Source organism: Calonectris borealis, chromosome 2 (assembly GCF_964195595.1).
Source record: "Calonectris borealis chromosome 2, bCalBor7.hap1.2, whole genome shotgun sequence".
NCBI lineage: Eukaryota > Metazoa > Chordata > Aves > Procellariiformes > Procellariidae > Calonectris > Calonectris borealis.
Genome location: NC_134313.1, coordinates 38,887,781 through 38,906,142, shown reverse-complemented (window position 1 = coordinate 38,906,142; position 18,362 = coordinate 38,887,781).

Here is an 18,362-nt window from a genome sequence, read left to right as displayed (position 1 = left end):
CAGGTTTCTTCATGGAAGCATTTAAGGTGCCTTAAGATGTGCATGCATGGTTTGGAGCATCAGGATGTGCTAGCATGCCATCCAGGCTTGTATGGGGCAACTCCTGTGGATAATATGTGTGGAATCAGGATTCTGGTCTACTGTTTTTTAACCAGTGTTTAACCACATTATTATATTTCCATCCAGTTTTGTCACTTATGTATCAGAAGTACTTGTGTTTCAAAATCAGTATATCCTTTTTTTTTCTATAAGCTGTTTAATTTCTTTACTGCTAAGCACTTGCACTAGAAAAATACAGTTTTATAATATTAAAAAAAATATTGTAAGGCTTGGGGAATCTATTTCAGGAATTTACCATAACTGCAACACTATGAAAAATATATATATCTAATTCTGAAATGGCCACTGAGAGGTTTAATTAGCATATTTCACTTTAGTAGTGTAAAGCATTTTATTAGTAAGCTTTTTATAGATCATACAATTTCTTTATGTGCATCTCAAACTGATAATTTCGAAATAGTTTTTTGTTGTTTTTTTTTTCCCCTCAAAATATATGGGAATTTCCATGCTATAATCATGATGGTCTAAGACTATTAGTTCTATTGGTAGAATTTTGTTATACTATTTGAGTCAAAATATTGTAATGACTAAGCTACTGCAGCTTAATATGAGGTTTATTGTGAATAAGTGGAATAGTGTAAACCAGTAACCTTAGGTAAAGCTTTGTAAAGCCAGGTTTACAAAATAAAGGTAGCTGGGTGTGGGTCTCTGCAACAGGGGATCCCAACAGTGTCTGCAGTATAATTGTGGAATTAGTGAGTGGAGGCAGGCAGTGCTTTTCCTTTCTCCTTTCCCTTGTTCCCCACCCAAGACTTAAGTTTACCTGGTTATATACCTCATGTGCCCATAACCAGACATCAGATCTTTTTAATTTTTTTTTAATATGGTAATAAATCATGTCAAAATAGGTGTTATCTTGTTCTCTAACTCTTGTTGTTGCGTTTCCCTGCTGCAGATGTGTTGGGCTGTCAGACTGACACGGCAGTTTGTCCTGGTTTCGGCTGGGATAGAGTTAATTTTCTTTCTAGTAGTTGGCATAGTGCTGTGTTTTGGATTTAGTATGAGAATAATGTTGATAACACACTGATGTTTTAGTTGTTGCTAAGTTGTGTTTACCTAGTCAAGGACTTTTCAGCTTGTGCCAGGTGCACAAGAAGCTGGGAGGGAGCATAGCCAGGACAGCTGACCCAACTGGCCAATGGGCTATTCCATACCATATGATGTCATGCTCAGCATATAAGGCTGGGGGAAGAAGAAGGAAGGGGGGGACGATCAGAGTGATGGCGTTTGTCTTCCCAAGTAACCGTTACACGTGATGGAGCCCTGCTTTCCTGGAGATGGCTGAAGACCTGCCTGCCGATGGGAAGTAGTGAATGAATTCCTTGTTTTGCTTTGCTTGCGTGCACGGCTTTTGCTTTCCCTATTAAACTGTCTTTATCTCAACCCACGAGTTTTCTCACTTTTACCCTTCCAATTCTCTCCCCCATCCCACTGGGGGGGAGCGAGCAAGCGGCTGGGTGGTGCTTAGTTGTTGGCTGGGGTTAAACCATGACAGCTGAAACCAGGACACAGTTGTTGTCAGATAGGCCTGGGGAAATAACAAAATCGCAGAGGAAGTTACAGGGACATCATACTCTGGGGTACAACCAATAAAAAGTAACATCTTTCCCTACAAATTTCTCCTATAAGAAATTTGACAGCGTTATTCATTGAGAATTAAAATTTTATGGATCTGCAGAATTATGGAATATTTTTGAGCAGTCAAAAATAATGTAAAAACCAAAAAAATCCCGCAAAGCCCCTGTTGTTCTTCTTACTGTACAAAGTGCCTCTTAAAGAGTCTTTTACATCCTATTAACTTAAGCCTCGTAAAACTATAGCCCTAGGCTTCCACTGGGACTCTTCTAGAGGGAGATGCAGGGTGACTAAAGTTGGTCTTGTGTTGAACTGTGCCCAAGAAAACTTCTCTTTCACTGCTGAACAACGAGGGAGCTTGGAGACAGTAGTCTTCACAGGATAATTTTAGGTTTTAATCATAGAATCATAGAATGGTTTGGGTTGGAAGGGACCTTAAAGATCATCTAGTTCCAACTTCCCTCCCATGGGCAGGGATACCTTTCGCTAGGCTCAAAGCCTTATCCAACCTGGCCTTGAACACTTCCAGGGATGGGGCATCCACAACTTCTCTGGGCAACCTGTTCCAGTGTCTCACCACCCTTACAGTAAAGAATTTCTTCCTTATATCTAATCTAAATCTACCCTTGTGGTGAGTTTAAAACTGTTACCCCTCATCCTATCACTACACTCCCTGATAAAGAGTCCCTCCTCATCTTTCCTGTAGGCTCCCTTTAAGAACTGGCAGGCTGCTATATGGTCTCCCTGGAGCCTTCTCTCCTCTAGGCTAAACAACCCCAACTCTCTCTTAGCCTGTCCTCACAGGGGACGTGCTCCAGCCCTCTGATCATCTTCGTGGCCTTCCTCTGGACCCGCTCGAGCAGGTCCATGTCTTACTTATGGTGGGGGCCCCAGAGCTGAACAAGTACTCCAGATGGGGTCTCAAAAGAGCCAAACAGAGGAGCAGAATCACCTCCCTCGACCTGCTGGCCACACTTCTTTTGATGCAGCCCAGGATGTGATTGGCTTTCTGGGCTGCTAGCCCACATTGCTGGCTCGTTTTAGGCAATCCCTTTGGAATTCTTCCTGCTGTTTGCAGAGTTTTAATTGCTTTATGGAATAATTTATCTACTAATATCAAGTATAGGAATAGCTCCCTGAGCTGTCTTTAAAAAGATACCAATATAGATGCAAATAATAATCATTATGGACATAAAAATCAGTTAATAACTCCTTCCAGGTTGGATAGTTAATGACAAAGAATTACCATCTATCTACTGTTTGGAGAACTATGTGAAATGTGCTGGTGATCTTGATTCAGTTGGCCACATCAACAGAGCTGTCAGCATTGCAGCCCTTGGCCATCACAGAAACCGCTGCCTAAATTGGGTTTAAGGAAGCTCACTGCTGGAAGAGGTCACTGCAGGCCAGGGCTGATGGATGTTGATAAGACACTGTTGGGAGGCTGGTGCCAGTTCTGCTCAAGCTGAACCTTTTTGTGAAGTCACAAAGGAATACAGTCACCAGGGCTGTCATTCACACACTTCTGTAGCTCTAACCTGATGTCGTGGTTTAACCTGGCAGGCAGCCAAATACCACGCAGCCGCTCACTCACTCCCCCCCCCCCCCCCCCCCCCAGCGGGACGGGGAGAGAATCGGAAGGGTAAGAGTGAGAAAAACTCGTGGGTTGAGATAAAGACAGTTTAATAGAACAGGGAAAAAAAGGGAAAATAATAATGATAATGATAAAATATACAAAATGAGTGATGCACAATGCAATTGCTCACCTCCCGCGCTGACCGATAACCAAGTAGCGATCGGTACTTCCTGGATCACGCCATGTCACATGGTATGGAATACCCTGTTGGCCAGCTGGGCTGGCTGTCCTGATGATGTTCCCTCCCACCTTGTGTACCTAGCTCAGTCAGTAGGCACGGGAGCTGTCCTTGGACTAGGAAGGCACTTAGCAACAACTGAGAACATCAGTGTGTTATCAACATTCTCCTCATACTAAATCCAAAACACAGCACTAGGAAGAAATTTAACCCTATCCCAGCCAAAACCAGGACACCTGACTAAACATTGAGAGAAAAATACCCAACAGATTTCTGACAGAGCGTCAATGTGCTTGTTTCATAACCATCTGGGAACAAGGTGATGTCATAAGGGAGACTTCTGGCAGTGCAGCTGAATCATTGACCTTGTAGACTTAAGTGCCTGGAATATACAGTATAAGCTGGGGTATGTACTAAACTGCAATGCGCCTTATAAGAAACACTTATTTACACAATTTGGGCAAAGTTCTCTTTTTAATTCACACTGTGTGCTGAATCACTGATATCTCTGGTTGCATAGGATCTAAATCCCCACAAAATATGTGCAAATGTACATCATGCTGTTTTTTAATTTGAATTTCTCTGTCTTACTAGGTTTTTGTGGTTCTGCTTGAGCACCCTGCTCCAAATGTTAAAAGAACATAAATATTAGATATTACATTTTTTCTAACTCTCAACTGAAGCTGAACTACGAAGTTACAATTTTACATTGTTCCTTTATTTGTTTGTTTTTCAGTATTGCCAAGATTTATAGGTGAAATATCAACACTAGGAGAAATATACAATATTAGCTGTCTTGTTGTATTCAGCAACCTCAACCATTCTGTGATTCTGTGATACGGCATATGGGGTAGCTGCCATTCTCCCTAGTCTTGGGATGCAGAGCAGTGTGGCTGAGTTAGGTTTGGAGGAATAACGTGTAACATGGCTGGGTCAAGCTGGAGATGAAGGCTGCTTCACACCAAAGCTGTAGCAGCAGTCAGGGAGATAAGAGGCTCCCTTCTGCCAAGAGACAGTGGAGGTGTTGGCCTGGGGCTGGCGCCAGATCACAGTGGGGATACTGCTCCCACACTCTGCTCTTGTCCTGGGCCCTGGGAGGAGAAAGGACAGAAGGGCCATGGGGCCAGCTGGCAGACCCTGTGCTGGGAAGTGCACAGGACTTCCCTGCCTCGGCATCAGCAAGAGGGAGTGAGCCAGGACCTTGTCTTACTGCTTCTGTGCTTCCTCCTTCCTTGGGAACCTCTGCCTAAAGCTAAAGCTGTGACTTTGACATAGTACTTTTGAGTAGGATTCACGTCAGACGCACAGAAAAAAGAACAGAAAAGTGTGGAAAATTGTGTGCATGGTTACAGAACAGCCTTCAAATAGTCTAGCATCTGTTTTTACCACCATGAACACTGCTAATAATCCCAGTTCAAATCACTGGCATCTTCAGCTACTGAACTATGACTTAGGTCATGTTTAAATTTCTCCTACTGTATTTTAAAGTATAAAACTTAAACTTCAGGTTAATCAAATTCATCTAAATATACTATTCTTTGAAAATACAACTTTCAAAAACTGTGCCTCCTAAGACAACCTATAGTTATTTTCCTGTCTTCACTCTGAAGACCTTGTGGAAATCCCAGAAGCCTCTCAGTTAATGGAAACGAAAGGAAGAAAGAGGTGAAGCAGTGGGTGGAAGAGAGGGAGCATAGCAAAAGTGCTGCTGGGAGAAACCAAAGATAACTTGCAGAAAAGGCCCTTGGGGTCCTGGTGGATGCCAAGTTGACCGTGAGGCAGCAATGTGCTTCTGCGGCACAGAAGCCTAATTTGTCCTGGGCTGCAGCAGGTGGAGGAGGGTGATCCTGCTCCTCTCCTCAGCACTAGTAAGGCCACACCTGGGTACTGTGTCCAGTTCTGGGCTCCCCAGTACAAGAGAGACATGGGCATACTGAAGAGAGTCCAGAGAAGGGCCACAAAGTTGATTAAGGGACTGCAGCATCTCTCCTATGAGGAAAGGCTGAGAGAGCTGGGACTGTTCAGCCTGGAGAAGAGAAGGCTCAGAGGGGATCTCATTAATGTCTATAAATACCTGAAGGGAGGGTGCAAAAAGGACAGAGCCAGGTTCTTTTCAGTGGTGCCCAGTGCCAGGACAAGAGGCAATGAGCACAAACTGAAACACAGGAGGTTCCCTCTAAACATCAGGAAACACTTTTTCACTGTGAGGGTGACCAAGCACTGGCACAGGTTGCCCAGGGAGGCTGTGGGTCTCCATCCTTGGAGATACTCAAAAGCCATCTAGTCGTGGTCCTGGGCAACTGGCTTTAGGTAGCCCTGCTTGGGCAAGGGGGTTGGACCCAGTGACCTCCAGAGGTCACTTCCAACCTTGACCATTCTGTGATTCTGTGAACCTCTCCGCAGTTTTCTTAGATGGTTTACCTGACTTTCAAAAGCCATCAGTATGAACCCTTTTCTTTGCTGACTTAACAATGCTGCTAAAGAACTTTCCAGTTAGCATTTCAGAGCAGAGCAGAGCTGTCTATGATATGAAATAGAGGATCAGCAATGCAGAGTCTCAGTAAATCTGTAGACCTCATTTCCCTGATGCACTTGTTTGTCTCTCTTCATAGAAAATAGCTTAGTCACTGTTTTCCATATTTTGGTTGTCACTTTCCAAATTGCTTGGAGCTCTCATCTGTGCAAAGTGCTCTCAAGATTTTTGTCACAGCCTGCTTTTCAAAACTCCTGGGAACATCACACGCTATTCTGATCACCATTCCATCACTTTTGTGAAATATCCCCTTTGAATACACTTCACTTCTCAGATTATCATTTATAGGTGCTGATTTACTGGCACTTGTGCAGTTATTTTTACCCTGCCATATTTTCACCTCAGTGGGACTTAGTACTTCCTTGCAAAGCTGCAGATCTCATTGCTCTGAGGAATATTGCTAGACGAATGTGTAGGGCTTGCTTATGTTTACAACAGAGAAACAACAGCTCTTTAAAAAGGGAAGCAACACTAATTTTTGTATGCCAGCAGCACATAATATGACGTACATTTTTTAATGAAATAAAGAATCTTATGTGTTAGAGTTACATGATTACTGTGACTAATATAACCTCCCCTGAAGATGTTCCTAGTTTTCCTTGTCACAAGTGAAGTACTAGTACACTAGTACTAGTGACTATAGTGTTTGAAAAGCAGCTTCCAAGCAGGACAACTTTCTTAAAATTGGTGTGAGCAGTATTGATAAGTAACATCTACTTGGAAAGAGGGGTTGAAGTTTTTTAGCTGTGTAATTGAAATGAAAAGAACTACGGCTTCCAACCATAGCACCTCACCTCAATGCCATGTTAAACTTAACAGAAGTTACTACGTTGTCCTATGTGGGGTCCCACCCACGGGAGACAGTCCGCCACAAACTTCTCCAACGTGGGTCCTTCCCATGGGCTGCAGTTCTTCATGAACTGCTCCAGTGTGCGTCCCCCATGGGGTCACAGGTCCTGGCAGAAGATCTGCTCCAGTGTGGGCTCCTCTCCCTGGGGCCACAGGTCCTGCCAGGAGCCTGCTCCCTCATGGGCTCTCCATGGGGTCACAGCCTCCTTTAGGGCATATCCACCTGCTCCAGCATGGGGTCCTCCGTGGATATCTGCTCCGCCGTGGACCTCCATGGGCTGCAGGTGAACAGCCTGCCTCACCGTGGTCTTCACCATGGGCTGCAGGGGAATCTCCTCCCCCTCCTTCTTCACTGACCTTGGTGTCTGCAGGGTTGTTTCTCTCACATATTCTCACTCCTCTCTTCCGGCTGCTGTTGCGCAGCAGTTTTTTCCCCTTCCTAAATATGTTATCACAGAGGTGCTACCATCGTTGCTGATGGGCTTGGCCTTGGCCAGCGGTGGGTCCATCTTGGAGCCGGCTGGCATTGGCTCTATCAGACATGGGGGAAGCTTCTGGCATCTTCTCACAGAAGCCACCCCTGTAGCCCACCCCTGCTACCGAAACCTTGCTACGTAAACCCAATACACTCTCACACACCTCAAATAGTATGGCGGATGCTGGTTTTCTTCTTGATAGCACTGGGCTCTGATATTTGCCTACAGGCTTAAGGTGAGTGCACGTTGCCAATCCTTGCTTTCCTTCAGAGGAATGGTTTCCTGACTGTGAAGAGGGAAGTGGTAAGCCCCAGTGATGGTGAAAAACAGACCTACCTGCCCTTAAAATAAAGAGAAAATTAATAGGAAGTTCAGTAAAGAAGTTGGTACTGGTAATAGTGGATACTTAAGCCTTGAAAATGGAACCTATTCAGGCCAAGTCTCCAAGGCTGAAGCTAGAAAAGGAGCACTGCCAACAGAGCCTGTGGCATCTCAGTCTATTCCTACTTTCTGTTCCTTTGTTTCCTCTTGGATTCAGAAGGCTCTTTTCCAAATGCCACATGCCCAGTGGGAAAACAGAGGTCCTAAATTGGGGCTAAGAATATTACTATTTAGTATCTTACTTTGATGCCCGAAGGGCCGATGTTCATTTTTGTTAAAATTTTCTGTCTGTTTCAGGGCTGGATATGGATCTGGATTCCATACTGTGTGCATTTTTAATAGTAGTCCATGTACTGGGATGCTAGTTGATGCAGCTTTGTCAGCTAGAACTTGAATCCATTCCCTTGCTTGTCATGTAAGAAAATAAAGTTCTTCCTGGCAGATAGTTCTTTCTCTGTGCCTGATGTTAGCGGAAAATAGACCTTTGCAGGATTGAGAAGGCTAGAAGCTTGTAGGACTTGAATGGGGGTATAAACAGAGGGAAGTGTTTTGAGGAATCTCACACTGGTGGAAATACAAAGTCACAGGGATTCTTCAGAACATTCTGAAAACTTTTAACCTGATCCAAGAATAAGCTTGGGACAGAGGTTTCCAGGTTGCATGTTGCTGTGCTGGAGTCTTCATAGAATCATAGAATCATTAAGGTTGGAAAAGGCCTCTAAGATCATCGAGTCTAACCATCAACTCAACATCACCATGCCCACTAAACCATGTCACTAAGCGCCTCATCTACACGTCTTTTAAATACTTCCAGGGATGGTGATTCAACCACTTCCCTGGGCAGCTTGTTCCAAGGCCTGACCACTCTTTCAGTAAAGAAATTTTTCCTAATGTCCAATCTAAACATCCCCTGGCGCAACCTGAGGCCATTTCCTCTCGTCCTAGCAGTAGTTACCTGGGAGAAGAGACCAACACCCATCTCACTACAACCTCCTTTCAGGTAGTTGTAGAGGGCGATGAGGTCTCCCCTCAGCCTCCTCTTCTCCAGGCTAAACAACCCCAGTTCCCTCAGCCGCTCCTCATAAGACTTGTGCTCCAGGCCCTTCACCAGCTTCGTTGCCCTCCTCTAGACACGCTCCAGCACCTCAATGTCTTTCTTGTACTGAGGGGCCCAAAACTGAACACAGGATTCGAGGTGCAGTGCCGAGTACAGGGGCACGATCACCTCCCTACTCCTGCTGGCCACACTATTTCTGATATAGGCCAGGATGCCGTTGGCCTTCTTGGCCACCTGGGCACGCTGCCGGCTCATGTTCAGCCAGCTGTCGACCAGCACCCCCAGGTCCTTTTCCTCTGGGCAGCTTTCCAGCCACTCTTCCCCAAGCCTGTAGCGTTGCCTGGGGTTGTTGTGACCAAAGTGCAGGAGCTGGCACTTGGCCTTGTTGAACCTCATACAGTTGGCCTCGGCCCATCGATCCAGCCTGTCCAGGTCCCTCTGCAGAGCCTTCCTACCCTCCAGCAGATCAACACTCCTGCCCAACTTGGTGTCATCTGCAAACTTACTGAGGGAGCACTCGATCCCCTCATCCAGATCATTGATAAAGATATTGAACAGGACCGGCCCCAGTACTGAGCCCTGGGGAACACCGCCCGTGACCGGCCGCCAACTGGATTTAACCTCATTCACCACAACTCTCTGGGCTCGGCCGTCCAGCCAGTTTTTTACCCAGCGAAGAGTGTACCTGTCTAAGGCGTGAGCCGCCAGCTTCTCTAGGAGAATGCCGTGGGAGACAGTGTCAAAGGCTTTACTGAAGTCCAGGTAGACCACATCCACAGCCTTTCCCTCATCCACTAGGCGGGTCACCTGGTCATAGAAGGAGATCGGGTTAGTTAAGCAGGACCTGCCTTCCATGAACCTGTGCGGGCTGGGCCTGATCCCCTGGTTGCCCCGGACATGGCTCGTGAGCACCCTCAAGATGAACCGCTCCATACTCTTCCCCGGCACCGAGGTCAGGCTGACCGGCCTGTAGTTCCTCGGATCCTCCTTCCGGCCCTTCTTGTAGATGGGCGTCACATTGGCAAGCCTCCAGTCGTCCGGGACTTCCCTTGTTAACCAGGACTGCTGGTAAATGATGGAGAGTGGCTTGGCACGCTCCTCTGCCAGCTCCCTCCGCACCCTCGGGTGGATCCCATCCGGCCCCATAGACTTGTGAGTGTCCAGATGGTGTAGCAGGTCATTGCTTCATGTTGCTTCAGCGGAAGAGTGAAACTTTCATCTCTTGAAAGAGGAGTAAGCTTTTTAGGTGTGAATCTTGTCCTGTTCCTTTTAGTCTCTCTTGGCCCTACTCTTGCCTCTTCCCTTATGTTGGTCCTTTGTTTCAAGTTCAGTTTGGTTTCTCAACCAGCTGCACGCACCACTCCTCAGGTTTCTCCCAGGGCACACTCCCCTACTTCTAGTCCAATGCCCTAGACTCTTGGGCTCGGCTCTCCTCCTAATTTTAGTATCCTTCTCTACCTTATCCTAGTTCTCTGCCAAGCCTACCCCTCCTCAAAAAAATCCCATTTTTCTTCACTCTGTCTGCCACTTTATCTCAATACATTTTCTCCCTCGAACTTACTACCCAGTCTCCAACCCACCTCCAGCTCTCTGTTTTACTGCACCTACCCTTAATCAGTTTGTCCAGCCAGTGCCCTTTATTTTTGCTGTACCCAGCCTCCTAACCACATTCATCTTTGTTGCCAGTGTCTGTTCTGTGCCTTTCAGAGTGTTTGAGTCTTGCTCCTCATCTATTCTTAGCCCCACACACTCCCTGGCTGTGTTTTGGCTCTTTGCTCTGTCTCAACTTTCTCTGTCTGTTGGTTCCAGTTGTCCCTTCTGCCACCTAGAGATGGTCTCCTTTTCAGTCATTGTATCAACGTGTTTGCCTTCCCCCTCCCAGACCCAAGGCTATATCCATGAAAAGACTTGGTCAGTTCAACATTGTGTGGAAATAGCACTCTTGTTGGCTGCCTGTGTTATCTGTTGAGGCTCCTTATTCAATGCACACGAAAGTCAAGTAACTCAAAATGGAGTCCCTAAGAAATTGCGTGTTGAGTACAAAGCTTTCAGTGTTGGCTAGTCAGTAACAGGATACTACTGGAGAAAGGATGAAGATGACATTGTCCATGTATCAAAACAGGGTTAAAAGGCTCTTATTAGTTCAGTGCTCTAAAGCAGCAAACATTTTGATGACTAAATGGTCTTTTCTATCTTTTTAATGCTGAGTGACAGCTGTCTGAATATCCTGAGATTTGTATATGTACTTAGCACCTGTGCTTGTTTAAATCCCACTTTCAGACCCCTCTGGGTCTCAGAATTCAAGTTTCTTCTCTTGCCCACAGGTGGGTCACCCCATAATCTCATATTCCTTTTGCACTTCCCTTTGCCTCTGGATTTTCCCCCATTCTCAGATAGCTCCTTCAAAGCCCTCACTGAGAGCATGTCTGGATGCTGTTCCTGCTCTGTGTGTGTGTGTGTACACATGTGTGTTCCTTGTCTGCAGAAAATGATTCCAGGATGGGTGCTCCTGAAAGCACCCAGGCGATAGGCATCTCAGCCTCTGTGCACACACCTGAACTGAGATCAAACACAGCCTTCAGCAGCCAACCACTGCCATTCCAAAAATGCTTTTGCTTGGATGGGGTTAAAGAATCATAGAATCATAGAATCATTAAGGTTGGAAAAGAACTCTAAGACCATCGAGTCCAACCGTCAACCCAGCTCAGGGGTTTCATACTGTAGTTCTTTGTGAACTTAAAACCTATACAAATTTGTGTGGATTTTTCAAAAGGATGAAAAAGCCACATTCTTGATACAGTGGCTGGCACTCCCTCCTTCCCATCCTTGCCTGCCTGAAATTCAATTCCCTACTTCAAAGAACAAATTGCTAGAACTTTTAACAAAACAAGATTGCTTTTTTTTTTTAACACAGGCAAATACAGGCAAAGCCTCAGCCAATTCTGACTACCCAGCTGAACTATTTTTATTGAAATCTGTTCCTTTCCTTCTCTTGCCCTTTCTCCCCAGATTTCAAGCTGACATGATACTTGGCCTGGAAACAAAATCTAAGGGCAAACTACTGATACTTGGCAAAGCTATAAACAACTAAACCCAACATTTTAGGTGGAAACTGGAAAACTTGATAATAGGTGCTGCTAGTGCCATCTAGCATAGGAAGGAAGCAATGCACCATAGAAGGAAATTGAATAAGACCGATTTTGTTTTCTGCTACTGCCATGGAAATCAGTGGAATCCACAAGTCTCTAAAGCTCTTTATGGACCTTTTCTTCTGGTGAATCCTGGTTTGCTCTGATTTTACTGCTGTGAGAGAGATCAAACAAAAGACCAGTATTCTTGAGCCTGGGTCCTCTGGTGCTAATAGAAGAGTAGAGAATAGGTGCAAACCAGAATATCACATCAATGCACGAGTATGAGTCTCAAAGGGAAACAGAAGAACGCTTTCCTTTCTAAAGCTGAACTACTCAATTTGATTGGATGACCAGGGAGGGAAAACTTTCCTGCACTCATTCTGTAGCGTTCCTAGTTGGCTCTAAAAGATGCCCGGATAAAAGAACCGAAAGCTCAAATAGACTTCTATTGAATTTGAAATTCCCTGAAGTGCATTCCTCTTCTACCCATTCTAAAATCCACAGCTATTTACTTCTAGCTGCTTCTGAAAGTTAGCTTCAGTGTCTGACGCTGATAAAAGGTACAAAAACATTCTTGTAAATTAGAAATACTGAAATCTGGCAGCTTGCTTCATACAGAATTACATTGCACGGACATGCAAAATTGTCATCCTATCCATGCGTTCCTTGATGTATATTTAAAAATGGGCAATACCACAAAAGTTAAATCCTGAATGAAGCAATCGAAAAGCACTGCGTATTCTGGTTCCTGGGATTTGGAAGAAATGAGAGTCATGCTGAAGCACAGACTCATGGGGGTAGCAGAAGGGCTCTGGTGGAGCCTTTTGCAGCACTGTAGGAAGGACATGCTGCTGGCATGGGGCAATCTATACCCTTGATCTGCCCCAGATGTTGGTGATGAATTCAGACTGTGGGCTGAATCTTCAGTTTCACTACAGCACTGAACTCCGAACTATGTTATCCCTCATCATGTCTGGAGATAGTCATGCAATGTAACTGTTCATCTCCAACACAGGCTTGATTTTATTTCCTGTCAAAGTTGTTGGCCAAGATCTGTTGATTTGAGTGATAACAGAGTTGACTACATGATTTGAGTGATAACAGAGTTGACAAAATCCTAGACTACCAGGATTTGATTTTCCTGTCAAATGTCCATCTGCTTATTGTGAAAGCATTGTGAGATGCAGACTTTTTGATAGGGGAGAAATAAAGAAAAATTTACCCTGTTCTGAAGTATTGATTTAAAAAATGGTGGAAACTATGTATGTATTATGTTCCTTGATCAGTGGCAGGGCTTGTTTTGTCATACCATGTATGTAAACCATGCTAATTAAGAGCTTCTGATCTTTTTCCTTATGACTCTCAGAATTAGTTGCAAATCAATTAACTGGGGAAGGAGGTGGAAGGGGATGTGGTTTTTTTGGACTGGGCTGAATGCAGTTATTGACAGACTTCTAGCCATACACTTTATAGACTGAAGCAGCCTTCCTGTGGCATCCCTTTGAGTACATCCGATTTTGCCTTTAAAAAATAACTCAGCCAACTACTAAACCCCAAATTCAGAGATAAATTAGTTACCTAGCTTGAATTATTTACCAAAAAAAAAAGCCAGGAATTAGTGAATTTCAGGAGCAGACTGAATTGTAGTGAAACTCATATTTTCACATGGAGTGAACAACAGTCTTGATGCTCAAAGGATTTTTTGTTGGAGAATATTTGCAGATCTGTCTTGCTCAGTGTGTCAGCTGTATTGAATTGACTCTTTTCTGCAGCTTGTATAAAATGTTCCTTCTGGTAGTCAAAATTTGGATATTTTAACAGTCTTTGCCTAAAAAGATGTATATCAGAAATTTACATGAGCTCTAAATTATTTGCATTACTTATAAATGCCTATTAAAAACCTCAGTAGACTTTGGTTTAATTTTAAAATACTTGGCTTGATTCTGAAGTAGCTTAAGGCCTTCGTTAATAAAAGCATTTTTCAATTATAATGGATACAAAGAGAAAGTTTTGTAGCTGAAATTATCAAGTACCAATCTATGAGATATTTGGATGTAAAAAACATGAATAGGTATTCCCTGGTGACATAAAGAGGTATAATTTGAATTTAAAGTATACACAATGCAAAGTGTTGTTAATATATTTATCCCTGCTTAATTAGAGATCAGTTCTGTAAATGCTTATATATATGCCTAAGTGTGAATTCCTGTGGACCCACTTCTGTGACTGAATTCAAGCAGGTACAGAGTCTTTACAGGGCTTGGGAAAACAATCTAGTGGGTGTATATTCTTACTCTCTTCGATTTCTTTTTGGGTTTCTTTTTGGACACAAATCCACGAGAGGGCAGTACACAGCAAGAGTAACGGCAGATGCCTTTTACTGCAGGTTTCTTCAAACAGCACCCAATCAATCAGAAAGAATAAGGAGGTTGGTCCCCAGCATCGCTCACTTACAGTACTAAAAAAAAAATCTTGAGTCAAGTACATAAAAATTATGATATTTAGTGTAATTTTAGGTGAACTTTGTCTTCTGACACTGGAATTTGTTGTTATACTTGGTTCCTGTTTTCACAACTACAAGTTCTGTATATTTATTGAAAGGAGGAATCAAGCTGGATTTAGAAAATAATCATGATTCTAAAGGTGCCGTGGCCCTAATGGAAAAAAACAAAGGCAGTGAAATAAAAACTGTGAAAATTAATGATACTGAATTGTCACAACAAACTCGACAGCTGTTTCAAGGCTTGAAATAGCACGTAGAACTCGGCAAATAAGAAGTGTCTACAGTACGTATAGTTTTGTAGTCGGGCAATGGCATTTTTGACACAGTCAGATTGTCTCATCCTATTAAAAACCCCATGAATTCAAGGATTGTTGCAGTAACTGGAATAACGAAATATTTAAATCTGATTAGAATTTCTCATTTAGACTCAAAGGCTTGGTATGCTATGTTTCTGACTGCAGCACTTCATTAATTAGTGATTAAATCACCTGTGCTTGTGACAATAGTATGTTGGCTTTGCAATGTGGTGGTGATGAAAAGGATGTACCTGATGTACAATAAAAATTCAGCATACATTTGTGATGGAATTATTTTAATTCTGAGTATTAATGGACTGAAATTTGTCTTCCCTAATAGAAGTTGACTTTCTGAATATTACTTAGTTAATGAGCTAATGAAACTAAACAAAGACTTAAGCCAAAGTGGCAAGTGTCCTTTAAGCATTTTGCAGACATAACAGGTATTTTTGCGTGCCCCTTTCACTTTTCTTTCCCATAGTAGGAGATGCCATACCTCATTTGTCACACATTAGGCTTGAAATTTACCTTCAGTGAGAACAGGTGCGGAAACTTTTCTATAGATACTTACCAGAGGTTCCTAACCTTAGCCTTCCTGACAACTTCTATCTGTGCACTGACCGTGACGTGGGTGCCTTGTGCAGCGGGCAGTTTAACCTGGGTGCTACCCTCCTGTCTGCAAATGCCACAGTAGGCACAACGACTGCAGTAAGTGTCCAGTGTAGGGCAAGTTGCAGCGTGGCCACGGTTGTTTATATGTGCGCTGCATAGAGGTAAGCAGTGTTAATTCTCTATGGCTACTTCTGGTGCACCACAATTTGAATATTAGTACAGAAGGCAGCGACTTGTATAGGCAGGACATCAAATTCATCCTCCCCAGGGGTGAGGTACGGGGAGTTCTGGGTGCAGGACTTCAGCCTTCTTTATTTTCAGACTTCAATTATTCTGTTAGAATTTATCCTTGGATTTGAGCTCTGCTCAGCCCTGAGAGCAGCATTGATAAAGATCCTACATGTCTCAGCTTGCAGATGGAGAAACAATTCTGTTTCTTTCACTCCCTGTGGGGATGTGGTTTTGTGTCCCACTGAGCTTGCCGGCATCCCCTTCTACTCCAGGACCCAGCCAAATGCACGTGCATGTCTGTGTGTTTTTGTGGATAAACACCAAAGCACACACAGACTCATATATACACACACATTCATACAACGTCGTATTCCCTCTCTGTATTTTGTCTCGCATGTAGAAGTGAAGAAGGATGGCTGTTCAGGCAGAGGGGCTGTGAGCACGTGAAGTGTGCATGCATGGAAACCCCTGACTCTGCATAGCTGGGATGAACAGAGGTGAATACAAGTAGAATTGACTGGTGAAATAAGGAGCGTGTTCTGTTCGAAAAAGGAATGAATGGAAAAGCTAAAAATGAGTAAAAAGCCACAGGAAGTGTAAGCGCCAAGTGCAACTGAACAAGTAGGTGGGGAAAAAAATTAGTGGTGTGTTTGTGCAATTAAATTGACTTAATGCTAATTTATGCATGATGTATTTAATGGTACACAGTTACAGGAAAGGAAAAGGGATGGTTGGAAGCAGAATTTTTGTTAGTTGTATGTGAGCTCCATGAGGAGACCTGTGCTCTTTCTGCAGTAGAAGAGCAGCTGTGAGAGAGGGAGCCTTCAGGATGGGTATGTTAAATTTATGGGGAGAAATGTAAATTCCTTTCAGAATTATATTGTCCCTCTGTAAAAAATACAGCATCAGCCACACATATGTTCTAAGGGAAACAAACTGAAGGATGTGCGTAGTGATCCTGACCAGAAGACCATTGTGCATTGAGGAGTTAGTGATCCACAAAACAGTCAACCTGAGCAAGCCCAGGGCTGGTTTGTGCCGTGCTGCACATGCAGCTTTGCCTTCAGGCTGGTGCTGTGCTGCATAAATCCTTTGGCTTTGGGATAGACTCAGCCAGCTCACTGGAAAAGGAGAGCCTGCAGGCAGCTCCCACCAGGTACCGGCGATTACACCACCTGCGTGGCCTTGCCTTTATCTAAAAGCACAGCAAGAAGTTCTCATGCAAACATCCTTTCTGTTTGACAGTAGAAATGATGAATACAGTTGTTTTCTTGCAATAAAATCCTATAATAGCTGAGATGACCAAAATTCTACAGATGGGGTCTGCATGATGTGCTACACGTGTATCAGAGGCCACACCACTTGGAGTTCCCAGCATCTAAAGGGACGAAAGGTTACCTTTACTGCTCTCTCCTTATAGTGTTATCTCTAATAGATAGCATTTTAAATAATACCTTACGGAGTCTGAGTGCCTTTCTCACTGGCATCGTTACAGACCAGCAACTCTTGGTGCAAAACAAGGTGTCAGGTGAGAGACTGGCTGTATGTTATTGCGATTTTCTGAATGATATCCTCAGCCTCACTGAAATGAGTGCCGAATCTTATTGAGAAAGGCATGACTCAACTCTTTGAGAACTCTTTGGTGCTCTTATTACAGAATGATGTTGCTCCACAATGCTAGGTTCATTTTTTTTCTTTTTTTCCCAGTTGGTGACAGAACTGAAGACATAAATGTTACAGGTCCTAGACATCATAAGCAGACAAGGAAGTGTTTAGCTCCAGATTGCCTTTTTTAGTCATGAGAGGACTGCATAAGGCTTGAGGTCAGCATCAAACTGTGAATTGATCCTGTGAAGTACTTTTGCAATTTTTCCCTTGAAATGGTGCCCTTTAATAAGAACAAGATTCTCTGAAATCTTTGGCAGAATTAATTGAAATTGTGAAAGAATGAATGACCATATAAAAAAAAGAAAATAAGTTTTCCTTCGATCTTTTGGACCAAAAAGGTAACAGTAGTCTTGTAGCTGAGAATTTGACTTTTACAACTTCTTTGAAGGTTTTTATATTAATAATTCTTGGTCATTTTATATTTTCCTAATGTTCCAAGATTACAGTTTTAATTCACTTTAATCTGTTTATGAATAATTGATAAGTAGCTTTTATATGGTGTCAGTTCAGTAGAACTACCCAATGTATCCAAGCTTTTTAAATGAGAGATGAGCAGTTCTGCCAACAGATGATTAATCAAAAGAAATTGTAAATTGTGTATGACACTCACTTGTCTTTTCTTTTGCTCAATAACTATGTAAGTGACATTAAATAAGTGACATTTTTATCATTAAAGGAGAAATAAGTTAATATAAGTAGTCCTAATGAAAATCAGATAAAAATAGAAGTGATAGTAGGATATTGTATTGTTTGATACATGTAGTTTAAGCTACAGATTGTTGATAGAAATCATTCTCCTAATCATTATTGGCAGCACAGTAGAACACATGGAACATATTCCAGAAGAAAAACATTTTTTTCTGAGTCATTCCTATTTGAAGTGAGTAAAGAAATTAGTATCTGGGGGTGAATGTGTTGAGGTGGCAGTGTTGTTTTTATCATGGTTTCTGTATGTGGAAGAGATACTAAGAAAAGTAGTTCAAAGGAAAAAAATTGATAAAAACTTAGGATCAAACAGACAGTGTAATGCCATCCTTTGCCAAGAAATGTTAATTTTATTATTCCTTTAAACAATCTTAAGACTGAGGAGACTAACTTAAAAGTATACAAAAATGA